Source organism: Scyliorhinus torazame, chromosome 15 (assembly GCF_047496885.1).
Source record: "Scyliorhinus torazame isolate Kashiwa2021f chromosome 15, sScyTor2.1, whole genome shotgun sequence".
NCBI classification, from domain to species: domain Eukaryota; kingdom Metazoa; phylum Chordata; class Chondrichthyes; order Carcharhiniformes; family Scyliorhinidae; genus Scyliorhinus; species Scyliorhinus torazame.
In genome coordinates this window covers 60,711,784-60,735,713 of record NC_092721.1, presented here as the reverse complement: position 1 = coordinate 60,735,713, position 23,930 = coordinate 60,711,784, and positions in this window count along the sequence as shown.

Here is a 23,930-nt window from a genome sequence, read left to right as displayed (position 1 = left end):
GACTCTATAGTCAGGGGCACAGATAGGAGATTTTGTGGGAGCGTGAGAGACTCACGTTTGGTATGTTGCCTCCCAGGTGCAAGGGTACGTGATGTCTCGGATCGTGTTTTCCGGGTCCTTAGGGGGGAGGGGGAGCAGCCCCAAGTCGTGGTCCACATTGGCACTAACGACATAGGTAGGAAAGGGGACAAGGATGTCAGGCAGGCTTTCAGGGAGCTAGGATGGAAGCTCAGAACTACAAACAAACAGAGTTGTTATCTCTGGGTTGTTGCCCGTGCCACGTGATAGTGAGATGAGGAATAGGGAGAGAGAACATTTAAACATGTGGCTACAGGGATGGTGCAGGCAGGAGGGATTCAGATTTCTGGATAACTGGGGCTCTTTCTGGGGAAGGTGGGACCTCTACAGACAGGATGGTCTACATCTGAACCTGAGGGGCACAAATATCCTGGGGGGGAGATTTGTTAGTGCTCTTTGGGGGGGTTTAAACTAATGCAGCAGGGGCATGGGAACCTGGATTGTAGTTTTAGGGTAAGGGAGAATGAGAGTATAGAGGTCAGGAGCACAGATTTGACATCGCAGGAGGGGGCCAGTGTTCAGGTAGGTGGTTTGAAGTGTGTCTACTTCAATGCCAGGAGTATACGAAACAAGGTAGGGGAACTGGCAGCATGGGTTGGTACCTGGGACTTTGATGTTGTGGCCATTTCGGAAACATGGATAGAGCAGGGACAGGAATGGATGTTGCAGGTTCCGGGGTTTAGGTGTTTTAGTAAGCTCAGAGAAGAAGGCAAAAGAGGGGGAGGTGTGGCGCTGCTAGTCAAGAGCAATATTACGGTGGCGGAGAGGATGCTCGATGGGGACTCTTCTTCCGAGGTAGTATGGGCTGAAGTTAGAAACAGGAAAGGAGAGGTCACCCTGTTGGGAGTTTTTTATAGGCCTCCTAATAGTTCTAGGCATGTAGAGGAAAGGATGGCGAAGATGATTCTGGATATGAGCGAAAGTAACAGGGTAGTTATTATGGGAGACTTTCCAAATATTGACTGGAAAAGATATAGTTCGAGTACAATAGATGGGTCGTTTTTTGTACAGTGTGTGCAGGAGGGTTTCCTGAAACAATATGTTGACAGGCCAACAAGAGGCGAGGCCACGTTGGATTTGGTTTTGGGTAAGGAACCAGGCCAGCTGTTGGATTTGGAGGTAGGAGAGCACTTTGGGGACAGTGACCACAATTCGGTGACGTTTACGTTAATGATGGAAAGGGATAAGTATACACCGCAGGGCAAGAGTTATAGCTGGGGGGAGGGCAATTATGATGCCATTAGACGTGACTTGGGGGGACCACATTTGCTGTCCTCCAGTCCTCTGGCACTATTCCTGTAGCCAATGATGACATAAAAATCAAAGCCAAAGGTCCAGCAATCTCTTCCCTGGCCTCCCAGAGAATCCTAGGATAAATCCCATCAGGTCCCGGGGACTTATCTATTTTCAGCCTGTCCAGAATTGCCAACACCTCTTCCCTACGTACCTCAATGCCATCTATTCTATTAGCCTGGGGCTCAGCATTCTCCTCCACAACATTATCTTTTTCCTGTGTGAATACTGACAAAAAATATTCATTTAGTGTCTCGCCTATCTCTTCAGACTCCACACACAATTTCCCATCCCTGTCCTTGACTGGTCCTACTCTTTCCCCAGTCATTCGCTTATTCCTGACATACCTATAGAAAGCTTTTGGGTTTTCCTTGATCCTTCCTGCCAAATACTTCTCATGTCCCCTCCTTGCTCGTCTTAGCTCTCTCTTTAGATCCTTCCTCGCTACCTTGTAACTATCCATCGCCCCAACTGAAACTTCACACCTCATCTTCACATAGGCCTCCTTCTTCCTCTTAACAAGAGATTCCACTTCCTTGGTAAACCACGGTTCTCTCGCTCGACGCCTTCCTCCCTGTCTGACCGGTACATACTTATCAAGAACACGCAGTAGCTGATCCTTGAACAAGCCCCACTTATCCGGTGTGCCCAACACTTGCAGCCTACTTCTCCACCTTATCCCCCCCAAGTCACGTCTAATGGCATCATAATTGCCCTTCCCCCAGCTATAACTCTAGCCCTGCGGTGTATACTTATCCCTTTCCATCATTAACGTAAACGTCACCGAATTGTGGTCACTGTCCCCAAAGTGCTCTCCTACCTCCAAATCCAACAGCTGGCCTGGTTCATTACCCAAAACCAAATCCAACGTGGCCTCGCCTCTTGTTGGCCTGTCAACATATTGTTTCAGGAAACCCTCCTGCACACACTGTACAAAAAACGACCCATCTATTGTACTCGAACTATATCTTTTCCAGTCAATATTTGGAAAGTTAAAGTCTCCCATAATAACTACCCTGTTACTTTCTCTCTTATCCAGAATCATCTTCGCCATCCTTTCCTCTACATCCCTAGAACTATTAGGAGGCCTATTAAAAAACTCCCAACAGGGTGACCTCTCCTTTCCTGTTTCTAACTTCAGCCCATACTACCTCGGAAGAAGAGTCCCCATCTAGCATCCTCTCCGCCACCGTAACACTGCTCTTGACTAGCAGTGCCACACCTCCCCCTCTTTTGCCTCCTTCTCTGAGCTTACTAAAACACCTAAACCCCGGAACCTGCAACATCCATTTCTGTCCCTGCTCTATCCATGTCTCCGAAATGGCCACAACATCGAAGTCCCAGGTACCAACCCATGCTGCCAGTTCCCCTACCTTGTTTCGTATACTCCTGGCATTGAAGTAGACACACTTCAAACCACCTACCTGAACACTGGCCCCCTCCTGCGACGTCAAATCTGTGCTCCTGACCTCTATACTCTCATTCTCCCTTACCCTAAAACTACAATCCAGGTTCCCATGCCCCTGCTGCATTAGTTTAAACCCCCCCAAAGAGCACTAACAAATCTCCCCCCCAGCTATGGAAGCAGCCCTCAAACCTGATCGACTGGAACTCGACCCTCGGGCAGCAGAAGCCAAAGGAATTTTTTTGCACTGGGCTCCGCTGTTTTGAGGCCCACCGTCACCGAGGAACAGAAACTGACCCTCCTCCACGCCCGGGTGAGCCACAGAATCTCCGTGCAGATCGAGGAAGCGACCACATACGCAGACGCAGTCGCGATCCTGAAAAGGCAGTACGTGAGGCCGGTGAACGAAGTGTTCGCGCGGCATCTCCTCACCACTCGTCATCAATGCCCCTGGGAATCGCTGGAGGTATACCTACGCGACCTGAAGGTACTTGCTCGAAACTACAATTATAAGGATGTCCCCGCCTCGCAGCATATGGAACTCGCCATCCGGGACACCTACGTGGCTGGAGTCTGGACAACTACGTCAGACAGCGCTTGCTCGAAAAAGGCGCCCTCGACCTAGAAGTGACGGTAAAACTACCCACCTCCTTTGAAGTAGCGTTTCAGAGCCTCAATGCTTTCCCCTCCGACCACGCGATCCCCTCGTGGACACCCGACCAGAGGGTGCCCCAGGCCTGTGCCACGTGGCTGCCCGCCCTACCCGGGGGGGCTGCCCTGCTATTTCTGTTGCCAGAACCAGCACCTCAGGCAGCGTAGCCCGGCTCGGAACGCGACCTGTAGCGACTGCGGCAAGAAAGGACACTTTGTCAAAGTCTGCCTGGCCATTTCCAAATCTTCTAAATCACAGGCCCGACTTCCAGACTCACAGGCCCGCAGACCCCGCAACGTGGCTGCGTGCCTGCCGGTACCTCCCCCTCCGGACGTGTCATCAGCCTCGTGCTGTCCATGGGGGCAGCCATCTTTAACCCTACCCAACACGTTTGACACATCTTCAACGCCGCCGACACGTGCGACCGACGGGGGCCGTCATCTTGGCCGCCATCTCCAACGCCGCACGACACGTGCGACAGATTGGGCAGCCATCTTGGGACCACCGCACCACCTCCGACCACGCCGGCTATCCGCAGCTCAGCGCTGTCACCCTCGACCAGTCATGGCCCAAGCATCTCAGGAACTCTATGATGACCGTCCGGGTCAATGGGCACGAAACGTCCTGCCTGTTTGACTCTGGGAGCACAGAGAGCTTCGTACATCCAGACACGGTAAGGAGTTGTTCTCTCCAAATTTCCCCTGCATTCCAAAGTATCTCCCTCGCTTCCGGATCACATTCGGTGCAGATCCGGGAGGACTGTGTCGCGAACCTCGCGATACAGGGCGCTGAATACGCCAATTTCAAACGATATGTCCTCCCCGACCTCTGCGCTCCTCTCCTGTTGGGACTGGACATCCAGGAGCCTGACCTTGAAGTTCGACGGGCCACTACTCCCTCTCACCGTATGGAGCCTCGCGACTCTTTAGGTCACTCCTCCCCCGCTCTTCGCGAACCTCACCGCCGACTGTAAACCCAGGAGCAGGCGGTACAGTGCCCAGGACAGGACTTTTATCAAGTCAGAGGTCTAGCGGCTCTTGAGGGAGGGGGTCATCGAGGCCAGTAATAGCCCCTGGAGTGCTCAAGTGGTGGTCGTCAGGACTGGGGAAAAGAACCGGATGGTTGTAGACTACAGCCAAACCATAAACCGGTACACACAACTCGATGCGTCACCCCTTCCCCGGATAGTGGACATGGTGAATCTGATTGCCCACTACCGGGTGTCCCCCACGGAAGATCTGAAGTACACATACCACCAGCTTCCAATATGCCTGGAAGATCGCCACTACACGGCCTTTGAGGCAGACGGCCGCCTCTTCCACTTCCTCCGGGTCCCCTTCGGCGTCGCCAACGGGGTCTTGGTCTTCCAAAGAACGATGGACTGAATGGTGGACCAGTACCGGCTGCGGGCCACATTTCCGTACTTGGACAAAGTCACTATCTGCGGCCATGATCAGCAGGACCATGATGCCAACCTTCAGAAGTTTCTCCAAACCACCCAAGCCCTCAATCTCACCTATAACAAGGTGAAATGCGTTTTCTGCACAACCCGACTGGCCATCGTCGGCTATGTCATGGAAAACGGGGTCCTAGCACCCTCCTGCAACTCCCCCTCCCCCACTGCCCCAAAGCCCTGAAAAGATGCCTCGGGTTCATTTCATATTATACCCAGTGGGTCCCCAACCATGCGGACAAAGCCCGCCCACTGATCAAAGCCATCATCTTCCCACTGACTGCTGAGGCCCGCCAGGCCTTCAGCCGCATCAAGGCAGACATTACCAAAGCTGCGATGTGCACGGTAGACGAGTCCATCCCCTTCCAGGTGGAGAGCGATGCATCAGAGGTCGCCCTTGCCGCTACCCTTAACCAGGCAGTAGCCTTTTTTTCCCCAACCCTCAACGCCTCCGAGATTCGACATTCCTCAGTCGAAAAAGAAGCTCAAGCCATTGTGGAAGCCGTACGGCATTGGAGGCACTACCTCACTGGTAGGAGGTTCTCCCTCGTCACCGACCAATGGTCGGTAGCCTTCATGTTCAACAACACACAGATCGAACTCTCCACCTATAATTACGATATTGTATATCGTCCAGGGAAGCTCAACGAGCCCCCAGATGCCCTGTCCCGCGGCACATGCGCCAGCGTGCAAGATGCCAGCGGGCGATTGGGAGACTTCAAGTCCGTAGGGCCAGAAGGACGGCCTTCCAGACCGTAGCATTCTCCCTCTCCACCTGCCCGTTTCCCCTGGGGTTGGTGCTGGTAGTCCTGCTCGAGGCGATGCCCTTACTGAGCAGGTACTGACGCAGCTCATCGCTCATGAATGAGGATCCCCGATCGCTGTGAATATAAGTGGGGAAACCGAACGGGGTGATGTCGCTGCGCAGGGCCTTGATGACTGTGGCAGAGGTCATGTCAGGGCATGGGAAGGTGAAAGGAAAACGTGAGTACTCATCAACAACGTTGAGGAAGTACACGTTACGATCAGTGGACGGGAGTGGCCCTTTGAAATCCAGACTGAGGCGTTCAAAAGGGCGGGAGGCCTTCACCAGGTGGGCCTTGTCTGCCCGATAGAAGTGCGGCTTGCACTCCGCACAGACTTGGCAGTCCCGGGTCATGGCCTTGACCTCCTCTGTGGAGTAGGACAGGTTGCGGGCCTTGACAAAGTGGAGAAGCCGGGTGACCCCCGGGTGACAGAGGTCGGATAGTCCATAACCGGTCAGCCTGCGCGTTGGCGCAGGTGCCACGGGACAGGGCATCTGGAGGCTCATTGAGCTTCCCAGGAAGATACAAGATGTCGTAGTTATAGGTGAAGAGCTCGATCCTCCACCGCAAAATCTTGTCGTTCTTAATTTTGCCCCGCTGCGTGTTGTTGAACATGAAGGCAACCGACCGTTGGTCTGTGAGGAGAGTAAATCTCCTGCCGGCCAGGTAATGCCTCCAGTGCCGCACAGCTTCCACAATGCTTTGCGCCTCCTTTTCAAAAGAGGAGTGTCAAATTTCGGAGGCATGGAGGGTATGGGAAAAAAAGGCGACAGGCCTCCCTGTCTGGTTAAGAGTGGCTGTCAGGGCAAAGTCAGACGCATCGCTTTCCACCTGGAACTGGATGGATTTGTCCACGGCGTCCATCGTGGCCTTGGCAATTTCGGATCTGATGCGGTTGAAGGCCAGGCGTGCCTCAGCCATCAGGGGAAAAGCGGTGGACTTAATGAGTGGGCGGGCTTTGTCCGCATAGTTGGGGACCCACTGAGCATAGTAGGAGAAGAACCCCAAGCATCTTTTCAGGGCCTTGGGGCAGTGGGGGAGGGAGAGATGCAGGAGGGGGTGCATGCGTTCGGGGTCAGGCCCTCGGACTCCGTTTTCCACGACATAGCCGAGGATGGCTAGCCGGGTTGTGCGGAAAACGCATTTCTCCTTATATGTCAAATTAAGGAGTCGGGCAGTGTGGAGGAATTTTTGAAGGTTGGCACCATGGTCCTGCAGGTCATGGCCGCAGATGGTAACATTATCCAAGTACGGGAATGTGGCCCGCAGCCCATACTGGTCGACCATTCGGTCCATCGTTCGTTGGAAGACCGAAACCCCGTTGGTGACGCCGAAGGGGACCCTGAGGAAATGGAAGAGACGGCCATCTGCCTCAAAGGCAGTGATTTGGCAGTCCTCTCGCCGGATAGGGAGCTGGTGGTACGTGGACTTCAAGTCCACTGTAGAGAAGACTCGATACTGTGCAATCTGATTGACCATGTCAGATATGTGCGGGAGGGGGTACGCATCGAGCTGCGTGTACCGGTTGAGTGTCTGTCTGGAGTCTATGACCATCCGATGTTTCTCCCCGGTCCTGACGACCACCACTTGTGCTCTCCAAAGGCTATTACTGGCCTCAATGATCTCTTCCCTCAGGAGTCGCTGGACCTCTGACCTGACGAAGGCCTTGTCATGAGCACTGTACTGTGGTAGTCACCACTGTTGTATTACATTGTATATACTGCACTGCATACGAGGGTATTACGGTAAGGCCCCTGTACTACAGGTACGCGGGGTAGATCCTTGCCTGCTGGCTCCGCCCAGTAGGCGGAGTATAAATGTGTGTTCTCTTCGAACTGCAGCCATTTCGGCAGCAGCTGTAGGAGGCCACACATCTCTGTGTAATAGCCTCGATCACTCTCTACTCTCGTCTCGTTGTAATTGATCGTGCATCAATTTATTCCACAGAGATTTTACAAAGATGGATCTCCACATCAAGCCGGATCGCCTGCAGCTGCATCCTCAAGCAGACAATGCCAAAAAGGACTTTGAACATTGGCTAGCTTGCTTTGAAGCGTACATCGGGTCTGCGTCAGTCCCAATCTCAGAAGCACTGAAGTTCCAGATTCTGTACATGCGGCTGAGCTCCGATGACTTTCCCCTCATCCAGGATGCGCCTACCTACACAGAGGCCATGGCGCTACTGAAGGAGAACTACGCTCAGCGGACCAACAAGATCTATGCTAGGCACCTCCTGTCCACGCGGCACCAACTTCCTGCTGAGTATGTGGAAGATTTCTGGCGTGCCCTGCTCGCCCTGGTGAGAGACTGTGATTGCCAGGCCGTTTCGGCCGCTGAACATTCGAACCTGCTAATGAGAGACGCGTTCATTACAGGCATAGGGTCGGCCTACATCTGCCAGCGCCTCTTAGAAGGGGCTACGCTTGACGTCGCGGCAACCAAGAAACTAGCGCTCTCGCTCACAGTCGCCTCACGCAACGTACAAGCCTATGCCCCCGACCGCATGGCCCACCGGTCCTGGGCATTGTGGACCCCGCCAGCGGCCACCCCATCTTGGACCCCATCAGCGACCTCCCCCAGCCAACCCCACGCCAGCGCCGCGCGGCAGCCAACCAACCCCGCGGGACCCAAGTGCTACTTCTGCGGCAGACAAAACACCCCCGGCAGCGCTGCCTGGCGCGGAGCGCGCTCTGCAAGGCCTGCGGCAAGAAGGGACATTTCGCTACAGTGTGCCAGGCCCGCTGAATCGCCGCTATTGTCCCTGCACCAACGCATGCGGCCAGTGGGCGCCGCCATCTTCCTCGCCTCAGACCACGTGCGGCCCGTGGGTGCCGCCATTTTGTTTGCCTCACAACCAATGGGCGGAGCCATCTAGCCTGCCCCAGGACATGTGCGGCCCGAAGGCGCCACCGTCTTGCCTGCCTCAGGACACGTGCGGCCCGTGGGCGCCGCCATCTTCACCGCCTCAGGACCCCTGGCCGTCGGGCACCTCATCGGGCCGCTCATCGCCTGCATCCACTGACGACCAGCCGCGTCTCACCTCCGTCACGATCGACCAGTCCCGACCGCACAACCTAGCTACCGCATCTACAAAGGTGAAGGTCGACGGGCATGAGATATCCTGCCTTCTGGACTCCAGGAGCACTGAGAGCTTCATCCACCCCGATACAGTAAGGCGTTGCTCCCTCGCGGTACACCTCATGAACCAAAGAATCTCCCTGGCCTCCAGATCCCACTCCGTGCATCGCCACCCTCACCATCCAGGGCGTAGAGTTCAGCGGCTTCCGGCTCTACGTCCTCCCCAACCTCTGCGCTGCCTTGCTACTCGGCCTGGACTTCCAGTGCAACCTCCTGAGCCTAACCCTGAAATTTGGCAGGCCCCTACCACCCCTTACTGTATGCAGCCTCACAACCCTTAAGGTCGACCCGCCTTCTCTGTTTTCAAACCTCACTCCAGATTGCAAACCCATCGCCACCAGGAGCAGACGGTACAGTGCCCAGGACAGGACCTTCATCAGGTCTGAGGTCCAGCGGCTGCTGCGGGAAGGTATCATCGAGGCCAGCAACAGCCCCTGGAGAGCCCAAGTGGTAGTGGTGAAAACGGGGGAGAAAAACAGGATGGTCGTTGACTACAATCAGACCATCAGCTCGACACGTACCCCCTCCCATGCATACCTGATATGATCAATCAGATTGCACAGTACCGGTTCTTCTTGACAGTGGACCTGAAATCTGCCTTCCACCAGCTCCCCATTCGCAAGGCGGACCACCAGTACACCGCGTTTGAAGCGGACGGCCTCCTTTACCATTTCCTTAGGGGTCCCTTCGGTGTCACTAACGGGGTCTCGGTCTTCCAACGGGAGATGGACCGAATGGTTGAGCCGTATGGACTGCGGGCCACTTTCCCGTACCTGGATAACGTCACCATCTGCGGCCACGACCAGCAGGACCACGACGCTAACCTTTCCAAATTTCTCCACACTGCCAAACTCCACAACCTAACCTGCAACAAGGAGAAGTGTGTGTTCAGCACGAACCAATTAGCCATCCTCGGCTATGTGGTTCAGAACGGAGTTCTAGGGCCTGACCCCGATCGAATGCACCCCCTCATGGATCTCCCCCTTCCCCACTGCCCCAAGGCCCTCAAACGATGCCTGGCGTTCTTTTCGTACTACGCCCAGTGGGTCCCTAACTATCTGGACAAGGCCTGCCCACTCATCCACACCACCGGTTTCCCACTGACGGCCGAGGCTCACCAGGCCTTCAACCGTATCAAGGACGACATCGTCAAGGCCGCGATGCACGCGGTCGATGAGACGCTCCCCTTCCAAATCGAGAGCGATGCATCAGACGTCAGTTTGGCTGCCACCCTCAACCAGGCAGGCAGGCCCATGGCATTCTTTTCCTGCACCCTCCATGCCTCCGAAAGTCGGCACTCCTCCATCGAAAAGGAGGCCCAAGCTATCGGTGAAGCAGTGCGGCACTGGAGGCATTACCTGGCCAGCAGGCGATTCACTCTCATCACAGATCAACGGTCGGTTGCCTTCATGTTTAACAACACACAGCGGGGTAAGATCAAAAATGATAAGATCTTGCGGTGGAGGATCGAGCTCTCCACCTTTAATTACGAGATTTTGTATCGCCCCGGTAAGCTCAACGAGCCCCCGATGCCCTGTCCTGAGGTACATGTGCCGGCGCACAAGTGGACAGAGTCCGAACCCTGCACGACGATCTCTGTCACCCAGGGATTGTCGTGTTGGGTGTTCTGATGTACAAACGATCCAACACGGCTGGAGATGGTGTAAATCAATTTTATTAACTACTCAACTGTAACAGTGATGTGGAGATGCCGGCGTTGGACTGGGGTGAGCACAGTAAGAAGTCTTACAACACCAGGTTAAACTCCAACGGGTTTGTTTCGTAGCTGTAACAGCACACTGCTAACTTGGGTACGTGCATTACCAGCTAATCTGTGGACCCTGTCCTATTACTATCTGGGTGAGGCACTCAGCACATGGTGAATGTCTGAGTGGCAGGCTCTGAGCTTGGTGCTCTGAGCTGGCTGCTGCTGGAATGAGCGTGAACTGTAGTGTCCCCTGTTTTTATAGTGCGTGTGCTCTCACTGGTGATTGGCTGCGATGTTGTGTGTGTGTGTTGGTTAGTCCTACTGCATGTCCATCATTGTGTGTTTGATTGCACCATGATATGCTGAATATATGAAGTCATAACAGAACAATTATCTAACAATCTACCTAATCATAAAACCCACCCTCCACCCAGGCACACACAAGACAGACACACACGGCAGGAATGTGGGGGGCCGGTGGGGGGGGGGTTTAAAATGGAAAAAGGATTAATAATCATGAGATTTTTCTTTGCTGCTGACGTAGATCTTTGTAGCCAGTGATCTCCTAATCATGTATCCAATCAGAAACTGTAGGTTGTAGAAAGCTCTCTAAATCAACAGGTAGAGAGAGAGAGAGAGATATATATTTTTTTTAATTGAGTACCCAATTCATTTTTTCTAATTAAGGGGCAATTTAGCCTGGCCAATCCACCTAGCCTGCACATCTTTGGGATGTGGGGGTGAAACCCACGCAAACACAGGGAGAATGTGCAAACTCCACACGGACAGTGACCCAGAGCCGAGATCGAACCTGGGACCTTGGCGCCGTGAGGCAGCAGGGCTAATCCACTGTGCCACCGTGCTGCCTCGTGCCTAGAACTCTTCACAGCGCACACACAAAAATAAAATGGCACTCTTCACAAGATCCGCCTTCCTTCTGGAAGTTTCTGTCTGGCCCACCAATCACAGCCCCAGGAAAAGGCTGTATTTCCGATTGGCTGCTTGCCACGTTTATCAAATCATCATCACCTGTTCTGCCACATAAACTAAAGGGGATGTCTTGGCTTTGTCCATCACGATAGGAGATTCGAACTCTGTCTAAAACCTGTAGTTTAAACAGGAATCCCAGATGGTGTAGCATCATTGCAGCAGCTGACCAGAAGACTGGGCAGATGATAGGGATAAAAAGGAGAACACAGGACAGACAAAAAGGGTTTTACATCAGTATCTTAACAAGTGGATATGCCTTGTCCCCAGTAATGAAGGCATTTGTTTGGCATGAAAGTTAAGGAAATTGAAACCACCTAAGGATGCAGGAGACACAGAGGCTTCCTGTAAAGCTCATACTCGCTTTCATGAATCACTTACCGTGGTGAACATTGAGGGAGTGGAGTTTCTTCCTGGACATAAGGTGCAAGTCTGCTCTGAGGGAGCCTTGATAGCCGCATAACTCCTGCACCTGGGGAAATTCAACCTGACTCTGAAGCCAACTGCCCTCTCGGCCTGATAGGCCTGATCACTTGTGAATCGGCATCCATGACCTCCTTTATGTAATACCGGTTTACTGACTGAGGGATGCCACGTCGATCTCCAGATGATGCCAGGAACAAACCACAGATGGAAAGGTTGAGCACAATCCTGCAGACATTGGATGTCCACCCCTCCTCAATGGCGTCAACTCATGTTCCAGCACACCGCTGCATCATTACCTGCCTGAAGAGACGCAGCCTTTGCAGACATTGGTGCTTGGACATCCTGCATCCAAGGTTTCGAAAAGGTACTGAAAATATTCAGCAGGTCTGACAACCTATGTGGGAAAAGATACAGAATTAATGCTTTGGCTCTGTGACATTTCATCACAACTAAGAAAAGTTAAAAATGTAATAAGCTTTGATAAAGTGAATGGTAGGGATGGGAAGAAGGAAAAAACTCACCATAAAACACGTTAATGACAGAGTGGAAGTCAGGACAGATTAAATGACAAAATGGTTGGTGGTGCAAAGCAAATGGGAGTGACAATGGAACAAATTAAGAAACCAGAGATGTGTCTAGACGAGGTGTAAATGATACAGTGACTGTACGAAAGCAAAAACGAGTAAAATCAAAATCTGAAATGAAAGGAAAAGAAACAGGATTGGGGCAAAGATTACAGACTGAATTTTTTGAATTTATTAATGCTTCCAGAAGGTTGTAATGTGTCTAATCAAACAGGCACTATTCCTAAAGTTTACGTTGATAGAGAGCGGCATGGTGGCGCAGTGGTTAGCACTGCTGCCTACGGGGCTGAGGACCCGGGCTTGATCCCAGCCCCGGGTCACTGCCCGTGTGGAGTTTGCACATTCGCTCGATGTCTGCGTGGATCTCACTCCCACAACCCAAAGATGTGCAGGGTAGGTGGATTGGTCACGCTAAATTACTCCTTAATTGGAAAAAAATAATTGGATACTCTAAATTTATTTTTAAAAAGCTTACGCTGATTGTTATTGAAACAATCCATGAGGCCAAGGATAGCGGGCACAGCAATGTGGAGAATTAAAATGATGGACATCAAGAAACTCAGGAATGCCTGTGTTCCACAAATTGTCACTCAAATTGCACTTGCTCACCCCAATACAGAGGAGACCACACTGTGAACAGTGATTACAATGTATTAAATTGAAGGGATAACATGGGACAGAATTTTGTGTGTTATCAGCGGGCATGCGCCTGAACCCCAAGAGAGGAAAGTAGCATGCGTTGACGTCGGGCACACACCCTGATGTCATCCTGCACTTGAGCCATATTGTGGTTGGCGGCTGCAGGTGCAGAATAGCAGCCACCTGTCGACAGTTACGGAGCCAATTGAAGGGGTTATCTGCCCCACTTCTCAGAATATCGGTACAGTGGCAACTGTTTCAGCGCCTCTTCATGTTCCCATCTGGACCTAGAAATATTTATTAATTTCAATTCCAATTTTCACCCCTCCATCATCTATACATGGTTTGTCTCTGACACTTCCCTTCCTTGACCTCTATATCTCCATATCTGGGTATAGATTGTCCACTAGTATCCATTGCAAGCCTATCGACTCCCACAGCTACCTCGACTACAGCTCTTCACACCCCACATCCTGGAAGCACTCCATCCCATTCTCCCAGTTCCTTTGCCTTGGGTGTATCTGTTCCGAAGATGCCACTTTCCAAAACAGTGAATGTTTGCCTTATACAGTGAATGGTACAACCCTCAAGAATATTGACAGTCAGAGAGATCTAGGTCCACAGGTCACTGAAAGGGGCAACACAGGTGAAGAAGGTAGTCAAGAAGGCATACGGCATGCTTGCCTTCATTGGCCGGGGCATTGAGTATAAAAATTGGCAAGTCGTTGCAGCTGTATAGAACCTTAGTTAGGCCACACTTGGAGTATAGTGTTCAATTCTGGTCGCCAAACTACCAGACTTTAGAGAGGGTGCAGAAGAGATTTACTAGGAAGTTGCCTGGTATGGAGCGCATTAGCTATGAGAATAGGTTGATTAAACACGGTTTGTTCTCACTGGAATGGCGGAGGTTGAGGGCGACCTGATAGTCTACAAAATTATGAGGGGCATAGACCGAGTGGAGAGTCAGAGGCTTTTTTTCCAGGGTAGAGGGGTCAATTACTAGGGGGCATAGGTTTAAGGTGCGAAGGACAAGGTTTGGAGCGCAGCGAAAACAGCGCGAGAGGAGAGAGAGCCGGGACAGCGAAAACAGCGCGGGAGGAGAGAGCCTGGAGATTTAAAAAGCGCGGGAGGAGAGAGCCGGGACAGCGAAAACAGCACGAGAGGAGAGAGAGCCGGGACAGCAAAAACAGCGCGAGAGGAGAGAGAGCCGGGACAGCGAAAACAGCGCGGGAGGAGAGAACCGGGAGATTTAAAAAGCGCGGGCGGAGAGAGCCGGGACAGTGCTGGGAGAGGTGAGTGCACAAAAGGTGTGGCAGGAGTGCCTTTAGACACGGAGTGCTGATTGGAACAGAGTGCATCTGAGTTTAGGTGAGTGACTGAGTGCTGATTGGAACAGAGTGCATCTGAGTTTAGGTGAGTGACTGAGTGCTGATTGGAACTTGGAACAGAGTGCATCTGAGTTCAGGTGAGTGACTGAGTTTGGGTGAGTGGCTAGAGAGGGCTGTGTTTTTGTTGGTGTTCGGATTTATCCTTGAGGTTATATTTAAAAAAAATGTTTAAACATTTAAATATTTAAATTAATTAACTCGTTGAATATGGCTGGACAGGTGATGTGCTGTTGCTGTATGATGATGGAACTGGTGGATCCCATTGAGACCGTCAGTGACCACATCTGCAGCAAGTGTTGGGCTGCTCGAGGAACTTCGGCTCAGAATTGATGAGCTGGAGACCGAGCTGCACACACTGCGGCACATCAGGGAGGGGGAAAATTACCTGGACGCTTTGTTTCAGGAGGCAGTCACACCCGGTAGAATAAGTACTGTTAATTCGGACAGTGGTCAGGGACAGAGTGGTGTGACTGCAAGGGAGGCAGGTAGGGGGATCCTGAGTTTAGGAGTTGAGGAGCCTCAGCCCTTGACCTTGTTCAACAGGTATGAGGTACTTGCTCCCTGTGTGGATGAGGAAGAGGGCTGTAGGGAGGATGCGTTGACTGACCACTGCACCATGGTACAGGAAGCCATTCAAGAGGGGGGAGCAAAAAGACAAGTGGCAGTTGTAGGGGATTCTATAATTAGGGGGATTGATGGCATCCTTTGTAAGACAGATCGAGAGTCCCGCATGGTATGTTGCCTGCCCGGTGCCAGGGTGAGGGACATCTCTGATTGGCTTGAAAGGATTTTGGAGAGGGAGGGGGAGGATCCAGTTGTTGTGGTCCACGTTGGGACTAACAACATAGGTAAGACTAGGAAAGAGGACCTGTTTGGTGATTATCAAACACTAGGGACTAAATTAAAGAACAGGTCCCCCAGGGTTATAATCTCTGGATTACTACCCGAGACACGTGCCAATTGGCATAGGGTTGAGAAAATTAGAGAAGTTAACACGTGGCTAAAGGAGTGGTGCGGGAAAGAGGGATTCCATTTCATGGGGTATTGGCATCAGTACTGGGGCAGGAGGGACCTGTACCATTGGGAAGGTCTTCACCTGAACCATTCTGGGACCAGTGTTCTAGCGAATAGGATAAATAGGTTGGTCACAAGGACTTTAAACTAGCAAGTTGGGGGGAAGGGAAGTGTAAAGCTATGGACAGTATAATGGTTAATGGAGATCAAGGCAGCAGGTTACGTGACAGGTTATTATATAGAGATATGGGTTCAAAGACAAGGAAAATTAAGAGAAAGGGTAAGAGGAAAAATAATTTGCGAAATCAAGGTGTTAGGATTCATAACAAAGACATAAAAAAACAGCATAAGTGTACTTTACCTGAATGCTCGTAGTATACGAAATAAGGTAAATGAGTTGATGGCGCAAATCATCGTGAATGACTATGATTTAGTGGCCATTACTGAAACATGATTAAAAGCTGGTCACGACTGGGAGTTAAATATCCAAGGGTATCAGACTATACGAAAGGATAGAATGGACGGTAAGGGCGGTGGTGTAGCTTTGTTGTTTAAGGATGGCATCCGGGCAATAGTAAGGGATGATATTGGTGCTATGGAGGACAAGGTTGTATCAATTTGGGTGGAAATCAGGAATAGTAAGGCGAAAAGGTCACTGATAGGAGTAGTCTATAGGCCACCAAATAGTGACAGGATGGTAGGGCAGGCAATAAGCAAAGAAATAACGGATGCATGTAGAAATGGTACAGCGGTTATCATGGGAGATTTAAATCTGCATATCGATTGGTTTAACCAGGTTGGTAAAGGCAGCCTTGAGGAGGAATTTATAGAATGTGCCCGGGATAATTTCCTGGAACAGTATGTAATGGAACAAGCGGTCCTAGATCTGGTCCTGTGTAATGAGGCAGGATTGATTAATGATCTCATAGTTCGGGATCCTTTTGGAAGGAGCGACCACAATATGGTGGAATTTAAAATACAGTTGGAGGATGACAAGGTAAAATCAAACACTAGTGTTTTGTGCTTAAACAAAGGCAATTACAATGGGATGAGAGAAGAACTAGCTAAGGTTGACTGGGAGCAAAGACTTCATGGTGAAGCAGTTGAGGAACAGTGGAGAACCTTCCGAGCGATCTTTCACAGTGTTCAGAAAAGGTTCATATCGACAAAAAAGAAAGACGGTAGAAAGGGGAAAAATCGACCGTGGATATCTAAGCAGGTGAGGGAGAGTATCAAATTGAAGGAAAAAACATACAAAGTGGCAAAAATTAGTGGGAGACTAGAGGACTGGGAAGTCTTTAGGGGACAACAGAAAGCTACTAAAAAAGCTATAAGGAAGAGTAAGGTAGACTATGAAAGTAAACTGGCTCAGAACATAAAAGCAGATAGTAAAAGCTTCTACAAATATATAAGACAAAAAAGAGTGGCTAACGTAAATATTGGTCCTTTGGAAGATGAGAAGGGAGATTTAATAATTGGAGACCGTGAAATGGCTGAGGAGCTGAACAGGTTTTTTGGGTCAGTCTTCACAGTGGAGGACACAAATAACATGCCAGTGACTGACGGAGATAAAGATATGATACGTGAGGACCTTGAGATGATTGTAATCACTAAGGAGGCAGTATTGGGCAAGCTAATGGGGCTAAAGGTAGAGAAGTCTCCTGGCCCTGATGGGATGCATCCCAGAGTGTTAAAAGAGATGGCTAGGGAAATTGTAAATGCACTAGTGATAATTTATCAAAATTCACTGTACTCTAGGGTGGTCCCAGAGGATTGGAAAGTAGCAAACGTGACACCACTGTTTAAAAAAGGAGGTCGGCAGAAAGCGGGTAATTATAGGCCGGTAAGCTTAACTTCGGTTGTAGGAAAAATGCTGGAATCTATCATTAAGGAGGAAATAGCGGGGCACCTGGAGGGAAATTGTCCCATTGGGCAGATGCAGCATGGGTTCACAAAGGGTAGGTCGTGTCTGACTAATTTGGTAGAATTTTTTGAGGACGTTACCAGTGCAGCAGATAATGGGGAGCCTATGGATGTGGTATATCTGGATTTCCAGAAAGCTTTTGACAAGGTGCCACACAAAAGGTTGCTGCATAAACTAAAGATGCATGGCATTGAGGGTAAAGTGGTAGCATGGGTAGAGGATTGGTTAACTAACAGAAAGCAGAGAGTGGGGATAAATGGGTGTTTCTCTGGTTGGCAACCTGTAACAAGTGGGGTCCCTCAAGGATCAGTGTTGGGCCCGCAGTTGTTCACAATTTACATATACGATTTGGAGTTGGGGACCAAGTGCAATGTGTCAAAGTTTGCAGATGACACTAAGATGAGTGGTAAAGCAAAAAATGCAGAGGATACCGGAAGTCTGCAGAAGGATTTGGATAGGTTAGGTGAATGGGCTAGGGTCTGGCAGATGGAATTCAATGTTGCCAAGTGTGATGCTATCCATTTTGGGAGGAATAACAGCATTATTTAAACGGTAAGATGTTAAAACATGCTGCTGTGCAGAGGGACCTGTGTGTGCTGGTGCACGAGTTGCAAAAAGTTGGTGTGCAGGTGCAACAGGTGATTAAGAAGGCTAATCGAGTTTTGTCTTTCGTTGCTAGAGGGATGGAGTTCAAGACGAGGGAGGTTATGCTGCAATCGTATAGGGTGTTGGTGAGGCCGCATCTGGAGTATTGTGTTCAGTTTTGGTCTCCTTACCTGAGAAAGGACATATTGGCACTGGAGGGAGTGCAGAGGAGATTCATTAGGTTGATCCCAGAGTTGAGGGGATTAGATTATGTTGAGAGGTTGAGTAGACTGGGACTGTACTCATTGGAGTTTAGAAGGATGCGGGGGGATCTTATTGAAACATATAAAATTATGAAGGGAATAGATAGGATAGGTGCGGGCAGGTTGTTTCCACTGGTCGGGGAAAGCAGAACTAGGGGGCATAGCCTCAAAATAAGGGGAAGTAGATTTAGGACGGAGTGTAGGAGGAACTTCTTCACCCAAAGGGTTGTGAATCTCTGGAATTCCTTGCCCAGTGGAGCAGTTGAGGCTCCTTCTTTAAACGTTTTTAAGAAAAAGATAGATACCTTTCTAAAGAATAAAGGGATTTGGGGATATGGTGTACGGGCCGGAGAGTGGAACTGAGTCCACAAAGATCAGCCATGATCTGATTGAATGGTGGAGCAGGCTTGAGGGGCCAGATGGCCTACTCCTGCTCCTAGTTCTTATGTTCGTATGTAGAGATGTACGAGGCAAGTTTTTTACACAGAGGGTAGTGGGTGCCTTGAACTTGCTGCCGGAGGAGGTGGTGGAAGCAGGGACAATAGTAACGTTTAAGGGGCATCATGACAAATACATGAATAGGATGGGAATAGAAGGATACGGATCCCGAAAGTGTAGAAGATTTTAGTTTAGACAGGCAGCATGGTCGGCACAGGCTTGGAGGGCCGAAGGGACTGCTCCTGTGCTGGACTTTTCTTTGTTCTTTGTTCTTTGTTCTTTGTACAGTGCTGCTGACATGTCTTCATTCTTCCACAATCGTGGTTTCCTACCCACTATGGTTGACATGGACTCTCAACCAAATCCGACCCACCTCCTGCACCTCTGCACTCACCCCTTCCCCTCCTTCCCAGAACCAGGATAGGGTCACACCTATCCTCACATTTAACCCCACTAGCCTTCGCATACAAAGCATCATCCTCCACCAACTCCAGCATGATGCCACCACCAAACACATCTTCCCCTCAGTCTCCCCGTCAGCATTCTGCAGGGACTAATCCCTTTGTGATACCCTGGTCCACTCCTCCATCACCCCCAACACCACACCCTCTTCCCACAGCACGTTCCCATCCAATCACCGAAGGAACAACACTTGCCCCTTTATCTCCTCCTTGCTCACCATCCAAAGGCCAAAACACTCTTTTAAGGTGAGGCAGTGCTTCACGTGCACCTCCTTCAATCTGGTCTATTGCATTTGCTGCTCCCAATGTGGTCAACTCTACATTGGAGAGACTATGCGCAGACTGGATGACCACTTTGCAGAACACTGTTGGTCCTTCCGCAAGCATCCGTCCGTCTCTGTTGCTTGCCATTTCAACTCACCGTCTTATGTTCACATGTCCATCCTTGGCCTGCTGTAATGTTCCAGTGAGGCCCAAGTCAAACTGGAGGAACGGCACCTCATCGTCTGATTAGACATGTTGCAGCCTTCCGGATTTAACATTGAGTTTGGCAACTTCAGATGCTGAATTCTCTCCTCCACCTTCACCCCATTTTTCTTTCTATCAATGTATTTTTGTTTCTTCCATTAATCTATTTTTCCCTGACAATTGATTCCTCCTCCCCCCATCCCACTCCACTTGGGCCATCTGTTCCCTGTTACAGGTTGTTTTTTAGATACTGCTTACCTTTGTTCTGCTAGTAACACATTCTGATCTCTTAATGTGCCACTATCACCAACCATCTTAGTCATTATCTCTGTCATAATATACACCAGTATATCATAGTGCCGAAACACACACTGATGGACACACAGTGGGACCAATCAACACACACAACACCTCAGCCAATCACCAGGTAGAGCACACGCACTATAAAGACAGGGGGCATCAGAGTTCCCGCTCATTCGGACTGCAGCTAGCTAGTAGGACAAAGCTCACAGCCTGTAGCACAGACATTCACCATGTGCTGAGTGCATCGACTGGTTAGGACAAGGCAAAGGTCTTTAGTTAAAGCTAGTATCGTGTTAACCCACAGTGAGAGTATGTTGAACTGTTAATGACTCAATAAAATAGTGTTGCACTATTTCAAGTGTTGGTGACCTGTATGTGTTCCACAGATCCAGAGCGCCCAACACAACAAGATCCACCATTTATATTCACTTTGTCTTTTTGTCCACAACATCTTTGTCAATCTCCACGTATCGCTTACCCTCTTTCACTGCTCCACGACCCCGCCTCCCCCACAGCAATAGAAATCTGATCCTATTTCTAGTTCTGTCTAACTTTTCATAGCCACCAGACTCGAAATGTTAGCTCCGTTCTCTCTCCACAGATGCTGATGGACCTGCTGAGTCTGTCCAGCACTTTTTGTTTTTGCCCCAGAATTCAATGTTGTCAATGCAATTTTTAGGTTGTTGACCGGTGAGAACAGGTTAGCGGGCAATCAAGTTGGGGGAATGCCTCAATCTGCAGGCCTCAATCAACACTCAATTTAGCGTTAAATAGAAGTGGGCTTCTGAGAGTCGCCGAGAGAACTTTACGTGCCAACTTCACCCAGAGAGTGGTGAATCTGCGGAATTCACTACCACAAAAAGTAGTTGTAGCGAAAACATTGTGCAATTTCAAGGAGATATTAAATATAGCTCTTGAGGCTAAAGGGATCAAGGGATATGGGGGAGGAGGGTAAGGCGGGATAAGGGTATTGATCTTGATGATCAGCCATGATAATGAATGGTGGAGCAGGCTCGAAGAGCCGAATGGCCTCCTCCTTCTTCTATTTTTTATGTATGTTTCTAAATAACTCACATAGGATGTGAGTGCCGAGTGCTTGCCATCCCAAAGATTCTACACATGGAAATTGTTGCAGGAGTGTTTGAACATAGAACATACAGTGCAGAAGGAGGCCATTCGGCCCATCGAGTCTGCACCGACCCACTTAAGCCCTCACTTCCACCCTATCCCTGTAACCCAATAACCCCTCCTAACTGTTTTGGACGCTAAGGGCAAGTTATCATGGCCAATCCATCTAACCTGCACATCTTTGCATTGTGGGAGGAAACCGGAGCACCCGAAGGAAACCCACGCAGACACGGGGAGGATGTGCAGACTCCACACAGACAGTGACCCAAGCCGGAATCGAACCTGGGACCCTGGCGCTGTGAAGCCACAGTGCTATCCACTTGTGCTACCGTGCTGCCCTCCACTTGTGCTACCGTGGAGGCAGAATTGGGATTGGACAATGTGGAGAGAGAAAATAAAAAGGCAAATGTTACATTGCCTGTGCTTCAAAGGAAAGCAAAGACGTGTTGGAGGTGATTGAGGAGTGGACCAGTGTATTTCAAAGGGAATGATTCCTTTGGAATGCTGAAAGGAGAAGGGAAGGGAATATATTTTTAGTTATGGCCTAATGTGAGTAATGAGGCAGTCGTATAGTGGTATTGTCACTGGACTAGTAATCCAGAGATCCAGGGTATTGCTTCAGGGTCCCGGGTTCGAATCCCACCAGGGCAGATGGTGAAATATGAATTCAATAAAAATCTGGAATTAAAAGTCAAATGATGACCATGAAACCGTTGTCCATTGTCATAAAAAACAATCTGGTTCACTTATGTCATTCAAGGAAAGAAATCTACTGTTCCTATCCAGTCTGGCCTGCATGTGACTCCACTCCATTCAAGGAAAACTAGAGATGGGCAGCAAATGCCAGCCACGTCCACATCCCAAGAACAAATTTTAAAAATGTCAATAGCAGAGGATGGTCCATTGGATATGGAGGTTGGCAGTGTGGAAGAGGAGGACAAAGGGAATACTTTCATGGTTCTAGGAAAGAGAGGAAAGGGTGAGAGCAGAAATGTGGGAAATTGGACAGACACAGTTTCGGGCCATGTCAACTCAGTAGGAAGGGATCTCGGCTAAGGAAAAATGAAGATATATCAGCAGCACTATTATGTTAGGCTGCCCCATCAGAAAGTTGCAAAGGAGTTGGAGAAACTGGGAAAGTAAAATGGTGTCCCTACAGGATGCAGGATGTAAGGAATCATAGTCGATGTGTCTATGGAGACCGTCGGGAGGATTTTCCGGTCCAGTTTTCGGGGTTGGGATTGGTGGTGGAGGCAGACAGCTCCACACGTGTATTACGTTGACAGGATTTCCACTGCGATTGTCCCCGCACCCCATCTGATGACGTAATGAATGTCCTGACATTAAATGTCGGACTTGCCCTTTGAATATATTTAAACGTCATTATCAGGCCTTTACGTCCCCCCAACCCCCCAAGATAAAGTGTTCATTTACGTCAATGTGAGGCACGCTGAGGCAAATCACAATGGGTCTCCCATAACGTGCATCTGGCAAGCAAAACCCGCCAGAGGGGCACAGGTGAGTACAGGCGCCAGGAACTGCCCCCAGGACTGGCGGGGCAAGTATTAGGGGTCAGTGCCAAGGGGGATGTTCTGTGAGAGTGGGTGTTGGGGAGGTTGTTCCCGGAGAGGGGCGGGGGGCAAGGTTCTATTTTTACTTTTATAAATGGAGTTGTGGGACCTGGCCCGTACCTTTTGTTTCACTGAGAGACTAAATATACAACAGAGGAAGTCCTCCTTGGGGTCAGTGGTTTCCACCCTGTTTTTCCCACCCGCTGTACCACTCTGTAAAAAAAAAAAAATTCCACCCAATGGGTGTTTGTGAATATTGATTGGTAGCTTCGTCCAGAAATGTGGACAGGGTCAAGTAACGGAAGGGATGAGTCAGAGATGGACAATGCGAAAGAGAGAAAATGGTAAAAATTGGAGACCAGAAGGCCAGGATTCTCTTTTCCGGGGACTAAGTCCCCACGCCGGCAGGAAAATCGGCGGCAACAACTCCGGCACCAACGGGCCCCCAAGGTGAGGAATTCTCCACTTACATCCACTTTCCCGGGAGCTAGGTGGACGGCGAAGGGACTGCGTGAGTTTGCGCATGTGCCAAAGGGTCGGCATGATCTTGCGCATGTTCTCTTCTCCGCGCCAGCCATGGCGGAGCCCTACAGGGGCCGGCGCGGAAGGAAGGAGTGCCCCCACGGCACAGGCCCGCCCGCAGATCGGTAGGCCCTGATCACGGGCCCCCACCCCCACCCCGGGGTCGGATCCCCCAGCCCCCCCCCCCCCCCCCCAAGGACCGCCCCAGCCGACTTGCCTGGGACCCTGAGTAACCAATGCGGCGGGACTGGCCAAAAACGGACGGCCACTCGGCCGATCGGGGCCCGGTGAATTGCCAGGGGTGGCGCTGCCAACGGCCCTGACCGGCGTGGCGTGAATCTCGCCCCCGCCCTAAAAATGGCGCCGGAGAATACGGCAGCCGGTGTCGGGGCGGCGGGGGTGGAATCGCCCGCCCCCCCCCCCCCCCACCCCGCCCCCACCAGGCATTCTCCGACCCGGCGGGAGGTTTGGAGAATCCCCAGGTTGATGAAATATTCTGTTCAGGATGAGGCAGAATTTGGGCCCTGAGGATGGGGGGATGGGTTACGTTTAGACACTGCATGTGTGTGAGTGTGTGTGGCGGGGTGGCATTTAGACACTGTGTGTCGGAGGATGGGTGGAATGTGATCCTGCAACTGAGTGGGGGAATGGGAAGAGTTCCCATTCCTCCCCCAGTCGAACACCAGAAGCGATGGG